Genomic DNA, 12,081 nt, shown 5'->3' with positions numbered 1-12,081 from the left:
TCTTCATCAGTGACAAACTGCAGCAGACCCACTTGCTTAAAGCAATCCAAAGCTTCCTCTAGACAAGGCAGACCAGCAATGGCTTCAACATCAAGGCGCTTGTGAGGGAAGATGCGGCCTTGGTTGTATAGGATGCATGAATAGTAGCTGCGCTGAGGATAGCTCCAGAACCTATCTGATGAAATCCGTTCCCTTGAATAAGGGTTCTTGGAGCTGTTGAAAAACGTATTGTCGGCCCTGAAGCTATTGATGTCAAAGGAACCAGGTGCTGATGCAGGACCTGGGAATCTTGGCAGCTTTGGGACTGGCTTCTGGACATGAGGCCTGTGCTCAACATGGTAATCAAATTAAGGACCTGCAGCAGACTCAGGAACAGAAGAGTCTGGTTCAGTAGCTTCGCTGTCTGCTGAAGCTTTTGGTGGGGAGGGCTCCACATTGGCTTCAGTGTTGGTTGTGGCAGCCTCAACATTTTCCGCCTCCGCTTGACTAGCTGGAGGGTCAGTCACAAGCACGTTCTCCTGGAGAACTGCTTCTTGGTGTAGCGGGGGAGTGGGATCTTGTGGTACTTCTTCATTTTCTTCGGCTGATGCAGCCGGAATGTCTTCAGCATAGACTTGAGGCCTTGGACCTTTGCGAAGCCTGCAGAACGCAGACGATACTTGTGGGGTTGGAGTGGGCCGGGCCTCAAAGTCTTCTTCCTCTTGAGGGCGGTCCGCCCATGACGCATCTTGTGCAATTGGCGTCAGAGGACGACCAATGCTGATGAGCTCGCTTTGTTCATACTGAGGAAGGGCTGCATCATCTTGTACATTGTCCTGATGACCAATGTCTTCAGCAGCAATGGGGTCGGCTGCTGGTATGTTTTCAGCTGCAGGAGCCTCTATGGAAGCAGGCTCATGAACCGTCAGTTGACGTTCTGCGTTCGGGTGCACCATAGCAATAGGTTCAACTATCAAGGGCTCTGTGGGAGCAGCCCGAGATTTCTTAATCTTTCTCTTCTTCTTGCTGGGGGCAGTAGGAGAGGCTTCAGAGCTCTTCCTCTTCATGGCTTCAGCCTCAGTAGTTCTTGTCTTCTTAAGCTCTGAAGCTATTGACCGGCTCTTTGGCTTCGAGCCAGTCGTTGCAGTTGAGAAGACAATTGGAACTGCTTCTTGCCTTGGTGCCTCTGGTTCAGCTGGAACAATCTTCTTCTTTTTCTTTGCGGCCATCTTGGGGTCGATGCCAGGACACCCAAGTGCCTTGCGCTTCTCGGCCTCATTGTAGGCCTGCACACATCTGTCTGCCAGAGACTTCATCCGCTCACGTGAACCTTGAGCTTCTGCACGCTTCTTCAGAAAGTTTTCTTTAAGTTCATGCAACATGGTCTTGAAGCTCTTCACTTCTTGCACGCTGAGCTTGGCCATATGCTTCTTGAACTGAGCCTTTTCATAATCAATTTTCTGCTTCAGTTCAACTATGCAATGGGCAATAGCAAGTTCTGAAGCAATAGCGCCTTGGAATGCGACGCTGAGGCCAACGGGCAGCTGCAGATCTTCGAAGCTGATGTCTGGTGAGGCAAACCATTCGTCGATGAAATTGTGGATGATGGCGACATCAAAGAGAGGCAAATTGTTGAAGATTTCAGCTTCTTCTTTGCTTTTGATGAGTTTCTCTAGAGCGTCATCTCCAAGATCTTCATCACTTGACAGATCTATGGCTTCGCAGCGCAGGATGGCAGCAGCTGTGAGCTCTTTGCCGGTGTGTGGCTGAGGCACTTTGGCCTTCTGGGGCTTGGAGACGCGGGATACGTCTTCAGACTGCACACTGTCTTCAGGAGGTGCAGTTGCCAATGGCTTCGCCCTTGAGATTTTTGGTGAAGGGGCCGGCTTTGAAGCTTTTGGCTTCTTCGACTGCTTAGGCTTCGCCACTGCAGGCACTGCAGGCGCTTCATCAGACTCAGTGTCAGCTGCAGGCTCATTCACTGCAGTCCCTTGAACCAAGATGTAGGTGATGAGGCCTTCGAGGTTGGCAAACGGACCGATGACATTGGGTTCTTCTTCGCATGTGCCATCTGCCCTTGGTGCGGAGGGGCCAGGGGTGAAGTCTAACCCAAATTTCTTTTTGTTCAGCTTCGCTGATTGTTGGGCGAACTGGAAATTGCGCTTGAACAGATTGTCATCACGACACTAGAGGAGTGACGACGGATGCGCATCATCAGGCTGTGGTCCTCGGACCATGCATGGGTAGAAGCCTTGAGCAATGGCTTCATCTCTGGTCCTGGGTATGAGATTCTCGTAAATGATGTCCCCCCATGGTTTCTTGATGGCACATTTCTCAGCATACTCCTGAGTGACGAAGCGGTATTTGAACCATTGTTTTGCCCAATAGCGTCGAATCCATTGGATTCGGGTCTTGCGCTGCCCATAACTCTCTTCTGGATCTGTTTTATACATTTCTGCCAGGTCTTCAGGCAGATCTTTGGAAGTTCCCTCACGTCTCTATCTGCCCCCCTTCCTTGCTGCTGCTTCTGAAGCCATAAACTTTAACTTGAAAGGCTTCAAAACTTTCAAAGGCTTCAAAGGCTTTCTTTTGCTGGACCAACAGGAACTGGCTTCAGGAGAGTTTATGTGATGCTGTAGGAATTCTGCAAATGAATGCAGACTATGAGAACCGAAGGATTCTCCCACGGACATGTACGTGTGACAGCATTAAGGTTCGAGGGAAGGGGAAGAGGTCATATGCATTCTCAGAAGGTTTTGAAGATTAATCAGTTTAGAAGACATTGACCTCATCGTGCGAAGACATTCACTCATAGATAAGAAGTTGGTTTCAGATTTGTACGAACCCACAAATCAGTACAAGTGAGGAATCTAACTACTTCATGAAGCACAAGTGAATATACTAGGCATGTTATGAGATGCAGATTGAGAGATCTAACTTGTGTGAAGATAAACTTCTTATGGTAGAAAGTGACAGAACCATGAGATCAAAAGAGGCTGTAAAAAGAAGTTTTATTTACCACACTTGGAACTGCTAGACGGGAGTGGGAGATGATGCCGAGCAGTTCAGTCCTCCGTGCCCTAACTTGGTGACGGAAGACACCTACGGCGACGGTGGAGAGAACGATGTTCGCGGTCGGCGTGAGGACGGCGTCGGAGAGGTTGCGGCAGCGAAGCACTTCGTCGCCGGCGTCGTCGAGAGCTAGCGGTGGCGCTAGGGTTCGTGCGAGGGTGGAAGAAGGAGATAATGACCATGGTAAGTGTGAATTTATAGGCGCAGGGGCGGCACTGCGCTATTACTCAGGTGCCCCTGGCGATTCGCATTTGAGTAGTACGTGGCCATTATGCGGTATTTTGGGGGCAGTTCCACATCCCACGCACGCCTGGATTGTCGGGCGGTCGTTCCTACTTCTCCGGATTTTATGTGGAGGAATGAGCATTGAAAACGGACTTTATGGTTGTCTCTATATCTTCTGCTGACAAGGACGCAGTGAAGACATTCGACAGTTTCAATAGAATGCATATGACTTGGAGAGATAGAATTTGAGATAGAAAGCATAGAGAGATTAGGGTCCGATCACATTCACTTAGTTCAAAAGCTTCAACCAAGAAGACATAGCTATAAGTGAATGCTGTAGAGGACAGAACACTAGTATGTATATATCTATATAATCAACGTAGTGAAGATAATCATGAAGACATGTTAAGTTCGAAGCCAAACCAAATGTGAAGATATTGCAAGGTAACGCCATGAGTGAAACACTTCAAAATAGAACGTTTGGTGGTGGCGTTACCCACCGTATAGGAAGTATTAGACCCAGACACGGCGCACAATTATCGTGGCGCTCCGAAGTCAAATTTCACATTAATGTATTCACACTTAGAATGTATGTCTTCATTGATTGAAGATATACTTTACTTTGTGTGTTGCACATCTAAGTCATCATATGCATAAGTGTTAGGATGTGTGCCTGATCACAGGACATTTGAGGATTCCAGGATATTTAGCTCACACCGTAACTTGCAAAATCTCTTCTCATCCAAGGGCTTGGTGAAGATATCTGCCAATTGCTCTTCAGTGTTGACATGTATGATATCAATGTCTTTCTTCACAACATGATCTCTGAGAAAGTGATGACGAATTTCAATGTGCTTTGTCTTCGAGTGCTGAACTGGGTTGTTGGCAATCTTGATGGTGCTTTCGTTGTCGCAGTAAAGTGGCACTTGCTTCAGATGAATGCCATAGTCCTTTAGTGTTTGCTTCATCCACAGAAGCTGAGCGCAGCAAGATCCAGCAGCAATGTATTCAGATTCAGCAGTGGAAAGAGATACAAAGTTCTGCTTCTTTGAAGACCAACATACAAGTGATCGTCCCAGAAAGTGACATGTGCCTGATGTAGACTTGCGATCAACTTTGTCACCAGCATAATCAGCATCCGAAAATCCAACCAAATCAAACTCTGAGCCTTTGGATACCATAAATCCTAGAGTTGGGGTGTGAGCCAAATATCGAAGAATTCACTTCACAGCTAAGTGATGCGACTCCTTTGGTGTTGCTTGAAATCGAGCACACATGCAAACACTAAGCATAATATCTGGCCTAGATGCACATAAATAAAGCAAAGAGCCAATCATGGAGCGGTTTACCTTTTGATCGAACTCTTTACCATTGTCGTCAGGACCTAGATGATGTTTGGCTGGCATTGGTGTTGTGAAGCCTTTGCAGTCTTGCATACCGAACTTCTTCAAGCAATCTTTGAGATACTTCTCTTGAGATATGAAGATGCCATTGCGTTGTTGTCGTATTTGAAGACCAAGGAAGAACTTCAGCTCCCCCATCATGGACACCTGATATTGCTCTTGCATCATATATCCAAACTCTTCACTGTACTTCTGATTGGTGCAGCCGAAGATAATGTCATCTACATATATTTGGCACACAAACAGTTCACCATCATATGTCTTCGTGAAAAGAGTGGGATCTAGGGAACTAGGTATGAAGCCTTTGCTCTTCAGGAAGTATTTGAGTGTGTCATACCAGGCCCTAGGGGCTTGTTTGAGGCCATACAGTGCCTTATTGAGCCTGTATACCATGTCAGGATGTTTTGGATTTTCAAAGCCAGGCGGTTGTGCAACATACACTTCTTCTTCAATCTTGCCATTGAGAAAGGCACTTTTCACATCCATTTGATATAGAAGTATGTTATGATGATTTGCATAGGCCAGCAGTATGCGTATGGCTTCAAGCCTAGCCACAGGAGCAAATGTTTCATCGAAGTCAATGCCCTCCACTTGAGTATATCCTTGAGCAACGAGACGAGCTTTGTTTCTAACAACTTGACCATGCTCATCTTGTTTGTTGCGGTATATCCATTTGGTGCCTATTATGTTGTGCTTCCGTGGATCAGGACGCTTAACCAGTTCCCATACATTATTCAGCTCAAACTGTTGAAGCTCTTCTTGCATAGCTTGAATCCATTCAGGTTCCATGAAGGCTTCTTCAACTTTCTTGGGTTCTGATATTGAGACGAGTGCGAAGTGCCCACAGAAATTTGCTAGCTGAGTTGCCCTTGAACGAGTGAGTGGACCAGGTGCATTGATGCTGTCAATTATTCTGTCAATCTGCACTTCATTGGCAACACGAGGATGTACAGGGCGAAGACTTTGCTCTTGCTGATCTGTGTTGTTGTTGGGAGGAATGTCTTCAGGCTGAGCATTGTCTTCATGTTGATCAGGTGCTGAGATGATAAGTTCTTCTTCAGGATGAGCTTCAGAAGGTATAATCTCTCCAGTTCCCATTAGCTTGATTGATTCACTAGCTGGAATCTCATCTAGCACATTTGGCAGTTGCTCTCTTTGTGAACCATTTGTCTCATCGAACCGCACATCCACTGTTTCAACAACTTTGTAATGAAAGAGGTTGAAGACTCTGTAGGAGTGCGAATCCTTTCCATATCCAAGCATAAAGCCCTCATGTGCTTTTGGTGCAAACTTTGAGGTGTGGTGTGGGTCCTTGATCCAGCACCTTGAGCCAAATACTCTGAAGTAACTGACATTTGGCTTCTTGCCAGTTAGGAGTTCATAAGATGTCTTGTTCAGAAGCTTGTGAAGATAAACACGATTGATTGTATGGCATGCAGTATCAATGGCTTCAGGCCAAAATTTTCTTGGGGTCTTGTATTCATCTAGCATTGTTCTGGCCATCTCAATGAGTGTTCTGTTCTTGCGTTCGACGACGCCATTCTGCTGTGGTGTGTACGGAGCTGAGAATTCATGTGTGATGCCCAAGGTATCAAGATATGTATCAAGGCCAGTGTTCTTGAATTCAGTGCCATTGTCACTTCTGATGTGCTTTATCTTGGCGCCATAATTGTTCATAGCTCGATTGGCGAAGCGTCTGAAGACATCCTGCACTTCAGTCTTGTAAAGGATTATGTGCACCCAAGTATATCTAGAGTAATCATCAACAATGACGAAGCCATAGAGGCAAGCAGTAGTAGTAAAAGTTGAGTAGTGAGTGGGACCGAAAAGATCCATGTGGAGCAGTTCGAAGGGTTGAGTAGTAGTCATGATAGTCTTTGAAGGATGTTTTGCCCTTGTCATCTTCCCTGCTTCACAGGCACCGCATAAGTGATCTTTCTTGAACTTGACGCCCTCGATGCCTATGACATGCTTCTTCTTCGCAAGGGTGTGGAGGTTCCTCATGCCAGCATGCCCAAGCCTCCGATGCCAAAGCCAGCATTCTGAAGCTTTTGCAAGAAGACATACTGCAAGTTGTGGCCCTGCTGAGAAATCTACCACGTACAGATCATATTTTCGATACCCTTCAAACACTAGAGACTTGTCAGATTCCATTAGTACTAGACAACGATATTTTCCAAACATTACGATCATGTTCAAATCGCAAAGCATTGAGACAGACATTAAGTTGAAGCCAAGGGATTCAACAAGCATAACTTTATCCATGTGTTGATCCTTTGAGATTGCAACTCTACCTAGACCCAATACCTTACTTTTACCAGTGTCAGCAAATGTGATGTGGCTCTTGTCGGATGGACGTAAGGTTGAGTCCATAAGAAGGCTTCTTTTGCCAGTCATGTGATTTGTACACCCACTGTCAATAATCCATTCTGAAGACTTTGAAGACGCTGGTGTCGTACCCTATAGTGCAGTTAGGGGGATAGGCTTCACGAAGAGAATTGTGAAGCAAAAACATTTGACAAACTAGTGGGTTATGAAAACTTAGATCCAGATTAGGACTAATAGGGAGAGTAGCATGCGATTCAGGAATGAAGTACATAATGATGCCATTTGGGCATTTTATCTTGCGCCCTACAAGATTTTTAAGGTCCCCAGCAATAGCGTCAGAAGATTTTGTTTTTCTGCTGGAGACCTTTCCCTGCAAAAGAGAGTTAAGCTTTCTTAACCACCCACATCTTCAAGGGTGGCTTAGAAGCAATAAGTCTAAGTGCAGCATCTGAGAATTTTGGCTTTGAAGCCTTAGCAAACAGTCTTGCAGGTGGACAATAATACTCATAGGAATAAGCAGAATAGTTTTTGGTCATATGAACATGACGGTTCGATGAACCGCTCTCATATTCATATGCCTGAGTATGGTTTCCCTTCAAAACATTTGCGTTAGTGTGACTCAGGTGAGTCCTCTGTTTGTATGAAGCCTTTGGACCGTATGAAGCCTTTGGTCTGAGGTTTGTCTTCTTCAAGTGAGGTGTCATGAAGACATTCATAGGAAGATTTTCCAGACACTTTTTCAGAACCCAGATCTTCTTCATAGGCGGTCCATTCCTGCAGTTAGTACCAATGTACCTAGCAAACACTTCACCATTCTGATTCTTAAACAGTTTATAGTTTGCATCAAAGAATTCATCAATAATAATGGGGATAGCACATGTGAAGCCAGATAAATTGGATGGATCTACTGAAGGTTCCTTTGCAGCAACCCATGTGGTTTTGGGGTACTGCTCAGGTTTCCAGTAAGAGCCATCTGCATTTATTTTCCTTACGAACCCAACACCCTCTTTCCTAGGGTTTCGGTTCAGAATCTGCTTCTTGAGGACATCACATAATGTCTGTTGTCCTTTAAGACTTTTGTACATCCCTGTTTCAAGCAATGTCTTCAACCTAGCATTCTCATCAGCAATAGCAGTGGTATCCTCAGCAGAGGGGTTAGTTACCACATCAACAGTTGAAGATATTGCAACAGCAGTAGCAGTGGAACATTCAGCAACGGAAGTAGCATTATCACGCTCAATGCATTTAAGACATGGTGGTTCAAATCCTTCCTGAGCGGAACTGATCTGTTCGGCGCGAAGTGACTCGTTTTCCTTTTGAAGATCTTCATGAGCCGCTCTCAACTTCTCAAGTTCTTGCTTCCTTTGAAGATAATCATAGGAAAGCTTTTCATGAGTTGTTGAGAGAGTATCAAGACGATCTTCAAGTTCCTGATACTTAACGTGAAGATTTTTTATGTCTTCAATTAAAGATTCAGATCGAGTCATTTCAGCACCCAACAGATCATCGCTTCTGTCTAACAGTTTTTGAATATGTTCCATAGCTTTCTGTTGTTCAGTTGCAATTTTAGCAAGTGTTTTGTAGCTGGGTTTTGAATCACAGTCAGAGTCATCGTCACTAGATGTTTGATAGCGAGTAGTGCGTATGTTTACCTTGGCACCGCGTGCCATGAAGCAGTAGGTAGGAGTGGAGTCGTTCTTGTCATTTGCATCAGTGTCGGGGATGAAGTCATTGTATTCAGTGTTGAAGATGGACTTGGCGACGTATGCTGTAGCCAGACTCGCAATGCCAGAATCAGACTCCTCCTCAGACTCCACCTCTGCCTCCTCAGAAGCGAACTCCTCCTCTGAATCCATTTCCTTGCCAACAAACGCACGTGCCTTGCCAGATGAGCTCTTCTTGTGTGATGAAGACTTTGAGGAAGACTTGGAAGAAGACTTTGAGTATTTCTTCTTCTTTTTGTCGTCAGAATCATATTCCTTGCTCTTCTTCTTCCTTTCTGTTCTCATTGTCCCACTATGGATACTCAGAGATGAAGTGTCCAGTTTTCTTGCACTTGTGACACGTTTTCTTCTTGTAGTCATGAGCAGAAGCTTCATCATTCCTTGAGCTTGATCGTGAATATTTTCTGAAGCCTTTCTTCTTGGTGAATTTTTGGAACTTCTTCACTAGCATTGCAAGTTCCCTTCCAATGTCTTCAGGATCATCAGAACTGTTGTCAGATTCTTCTTCAGATGAGGAAACAGCTTTTGCCTTCAAGGCACGAGTTCGCCCATAGTTTGGACCGTAGATATCTCTTTTCTCAGAAAGCTGAAACTCATGTGTGTTGAGCCTCTCAAGTATGTCAGACGGATCGAGTGTCTTGAAATCAGGACGTTCTTGAATCATCAGGGCTAGGATGTCAAACGAACTATCAAGTGATCTCAGCAGCGTCTTGACGATTTCATGTTTGGTGATCTTAGTGGCGCCGAGGGCTTGAAGCTCATTTGTGATGTCAGTGAGCCGGTCAAATGTGTGCTGGACATTCTCATTGTCATTTCGCTTGAAGCGGTTGAAGAGGTTGCGAAGAACACTGATTCTTTGATCTCTCTGGGTTGAGATGCCTTCATTGACCTTGGAGAGCCAGTCCCAGACCAGCTTGGATGTCTTCAAGGCACTCACACGGCCATACTGTCCTTTTGTCAGATGACCACAGATGATATTTTTGGCAGTAGAGTCCATTTGAGTGAAATTCTTGACATCAGCAGCAGTGACACCTTCTCCAGCCTTGGGAACGCCGTTTTCGACGACATACCATAGGTCGACGTCAATGGCTTCAAGATGCATGCGCATATTATTCTTCCAGTAGGGATATTCAGTTCCATCGAAGACGGGGCACACAGCGGAGACTTTGATTATCCGTGCAGTCGACATAGCTAAAACTCCAGGTGGTTAAACCGAATCACACAGAACAAGGGAGCACCTTGCTCTGATACCAATTGAAAGTGCGTTATATCGACTAGAGGGGGGGTGAATAGGCTGTTTTTATGAAAGTCTTCAAAACATGGGAGTTATGAAGACAAACAGTGAAGATTTTGCCTATTTCTATGCAGCGGAAGTTAGATTACACTAGGCAAGCCATGGTCAAGTATTCAATAGAGTGAAAGCACAAAGACAAACAGCTGCAGTGTAATAAGGATCAGGTAGGAAGAAGTTATGAAGCCAAACAGATCATACATTCACGTTGTGAAGACAAAAGATAGAGCAAGCATGCAATGGCTTCACAATGAGTAACAGTAAGTAAAAGGAAGTGAAGATGAAACCAGTGACTCGTTGAAGACAATGATATGTTGGACCAGTTCCAGTTGCTGTGACAACTGTACGTCTGGTTGGAGCGGCTAGGTATTTAAACCTTAGGACACACAGTCCCGGACACCCAGTCCTGAACACGCAGCTCAGGACACCCAGTCCTCACCATATTCTCCTTGAGCTAAGGTCACACAGACCTCGCCCAATCACTCTGGTAAGTCTTCAAGGTAGACTCCCAAACCTTCACAGACTTCATTCACCGGCAATCCACAATGTCTCTTGGATGCTCAGAACGCGACGCCTAACCGGCTGGATGATGCACAGTCCTCAAGTGTAATAAGTCTTCAGATCACACAGACAAGAAGACTTAAGTGATGCCCAATTCTCTTTGGCTCTGGGTGGTTAGGGCTTTATCCTCGCTAGGAATTTTCTCTCAAAGGCTTCGAGGTGGGTTGCTCTCAAACGACAAAAGCCGTGCACTGAAATCTGAGCAGCCAGCCGTTTATGGTTGTAGGGGGTGGGCTATTTATAGCCACTTGGCAACCCGACCTGATTTGTCCAAAATGACCCTGGGTCACTAAGGAACTGACACGTGTCGCAACGGTCAGATTTCAAACTCTCATGGCAACTTTACTTGGGCTACAAGCAAAGCTGACTTGTCCGGCTCTGGACAAGATTCGCTCTCATTGTCTTCACTCGAAGACATAGGTTTTTGGTTTAGGCATCACTTCAGTCATTCTGACTAGTTCTCCTGGACCCCACTTAACAGTACGGTGGTTCCTATGACTCAACACAAAAGAAAAAGAACTACGAAAGATCTAAGTCTTCGAGCTCCATTGGCTTCATAACGTGTCTTCTTTTGTCATAGTCTTCAATGTGAATATCTTCATATACCACCTTTGGCTTCAATGTCTTCATACATTTTTAGGGGTCATCTCTGGTAGTAAAACCGAATCAATGAGGGACTTCTACCTGTGTTATCCTGCAATTCTCACAAACACATTAGTCCCTCAACTAGGTTTGTCGTCAATACTCCAAAACCAACTAGGGGTGGCACTATATGCTCTTACAACTACCTCCATTTTGTATACACAAGGCCAGTATCAAAATTACAATTTGTAGAATGTCACTAACACTAATCAAGGCAAAATTGATGGGGATTGCCTCGTACAAGCAACCAAGGGAATTAATATACCCTTGCATGCATGCGGAACTGAAAAGGTTGGTTTGCATGGCGCTGCATTAATCAAGCGATGAGGAGTGAGATGGTTAGCTCTTTGGGCGTTGGAGAAAAAATACTCATTAATTGACAAGTCAAACAAGGATTTGTATCGATCAATCCCGCGAAGGAAAACCCCGCCTTTCTTTTTTAACACAAGTAGTACTCCTACGTACGTACTTGTATCCTGTTTAGGTCTAGGCCTTGCATTGCTATACATTGCCACACATTTTTGCTAAGCTTGCCTAAAGTTTTCAAAATTAAAAGGAGGTACACTTGCGCACGGCTGTCGCAGTCGCACCGCACCCTCACACAGTCACTCCTGCACGCCGCAAACCCAACCAAGGGAACGCACCCTCACTGACACGTGCTGCCTCATATGATCAAACCAAACTCAGCCATCCTACCGCCGACACATAATTTTCATGCATAAAGTATGTTTATCCAACCGCATGTTGGCGAAGATCGTACGGCCCATGTGGTGGTATGTTGGGGAAGCAGAAGAGGCGAGGAAGAAGAAGGGTTAGGAGACGTAGGATATTTATCCAACCGCTTGAAATGGTCGAC

The sequence above is a fragment of the Triticum urartu genome, chromosome 5 (genome assembly GCF_003073215.2).
Source record: "Triticum urartu cultivar G1812 chromosome 5, Tu2.1, whole genome shotgun sequence".
In the NCBI taxonomy this organism is placed as follows: domain Eukaryota; kingdom Viridiplantae; phylum Streptophyta; class Magnoliopsida; order Poales; family Poaceae; genus Triticum; species Triticum urartu.
Note: the sequence above shows the minus strand (reverse complement) of the source record.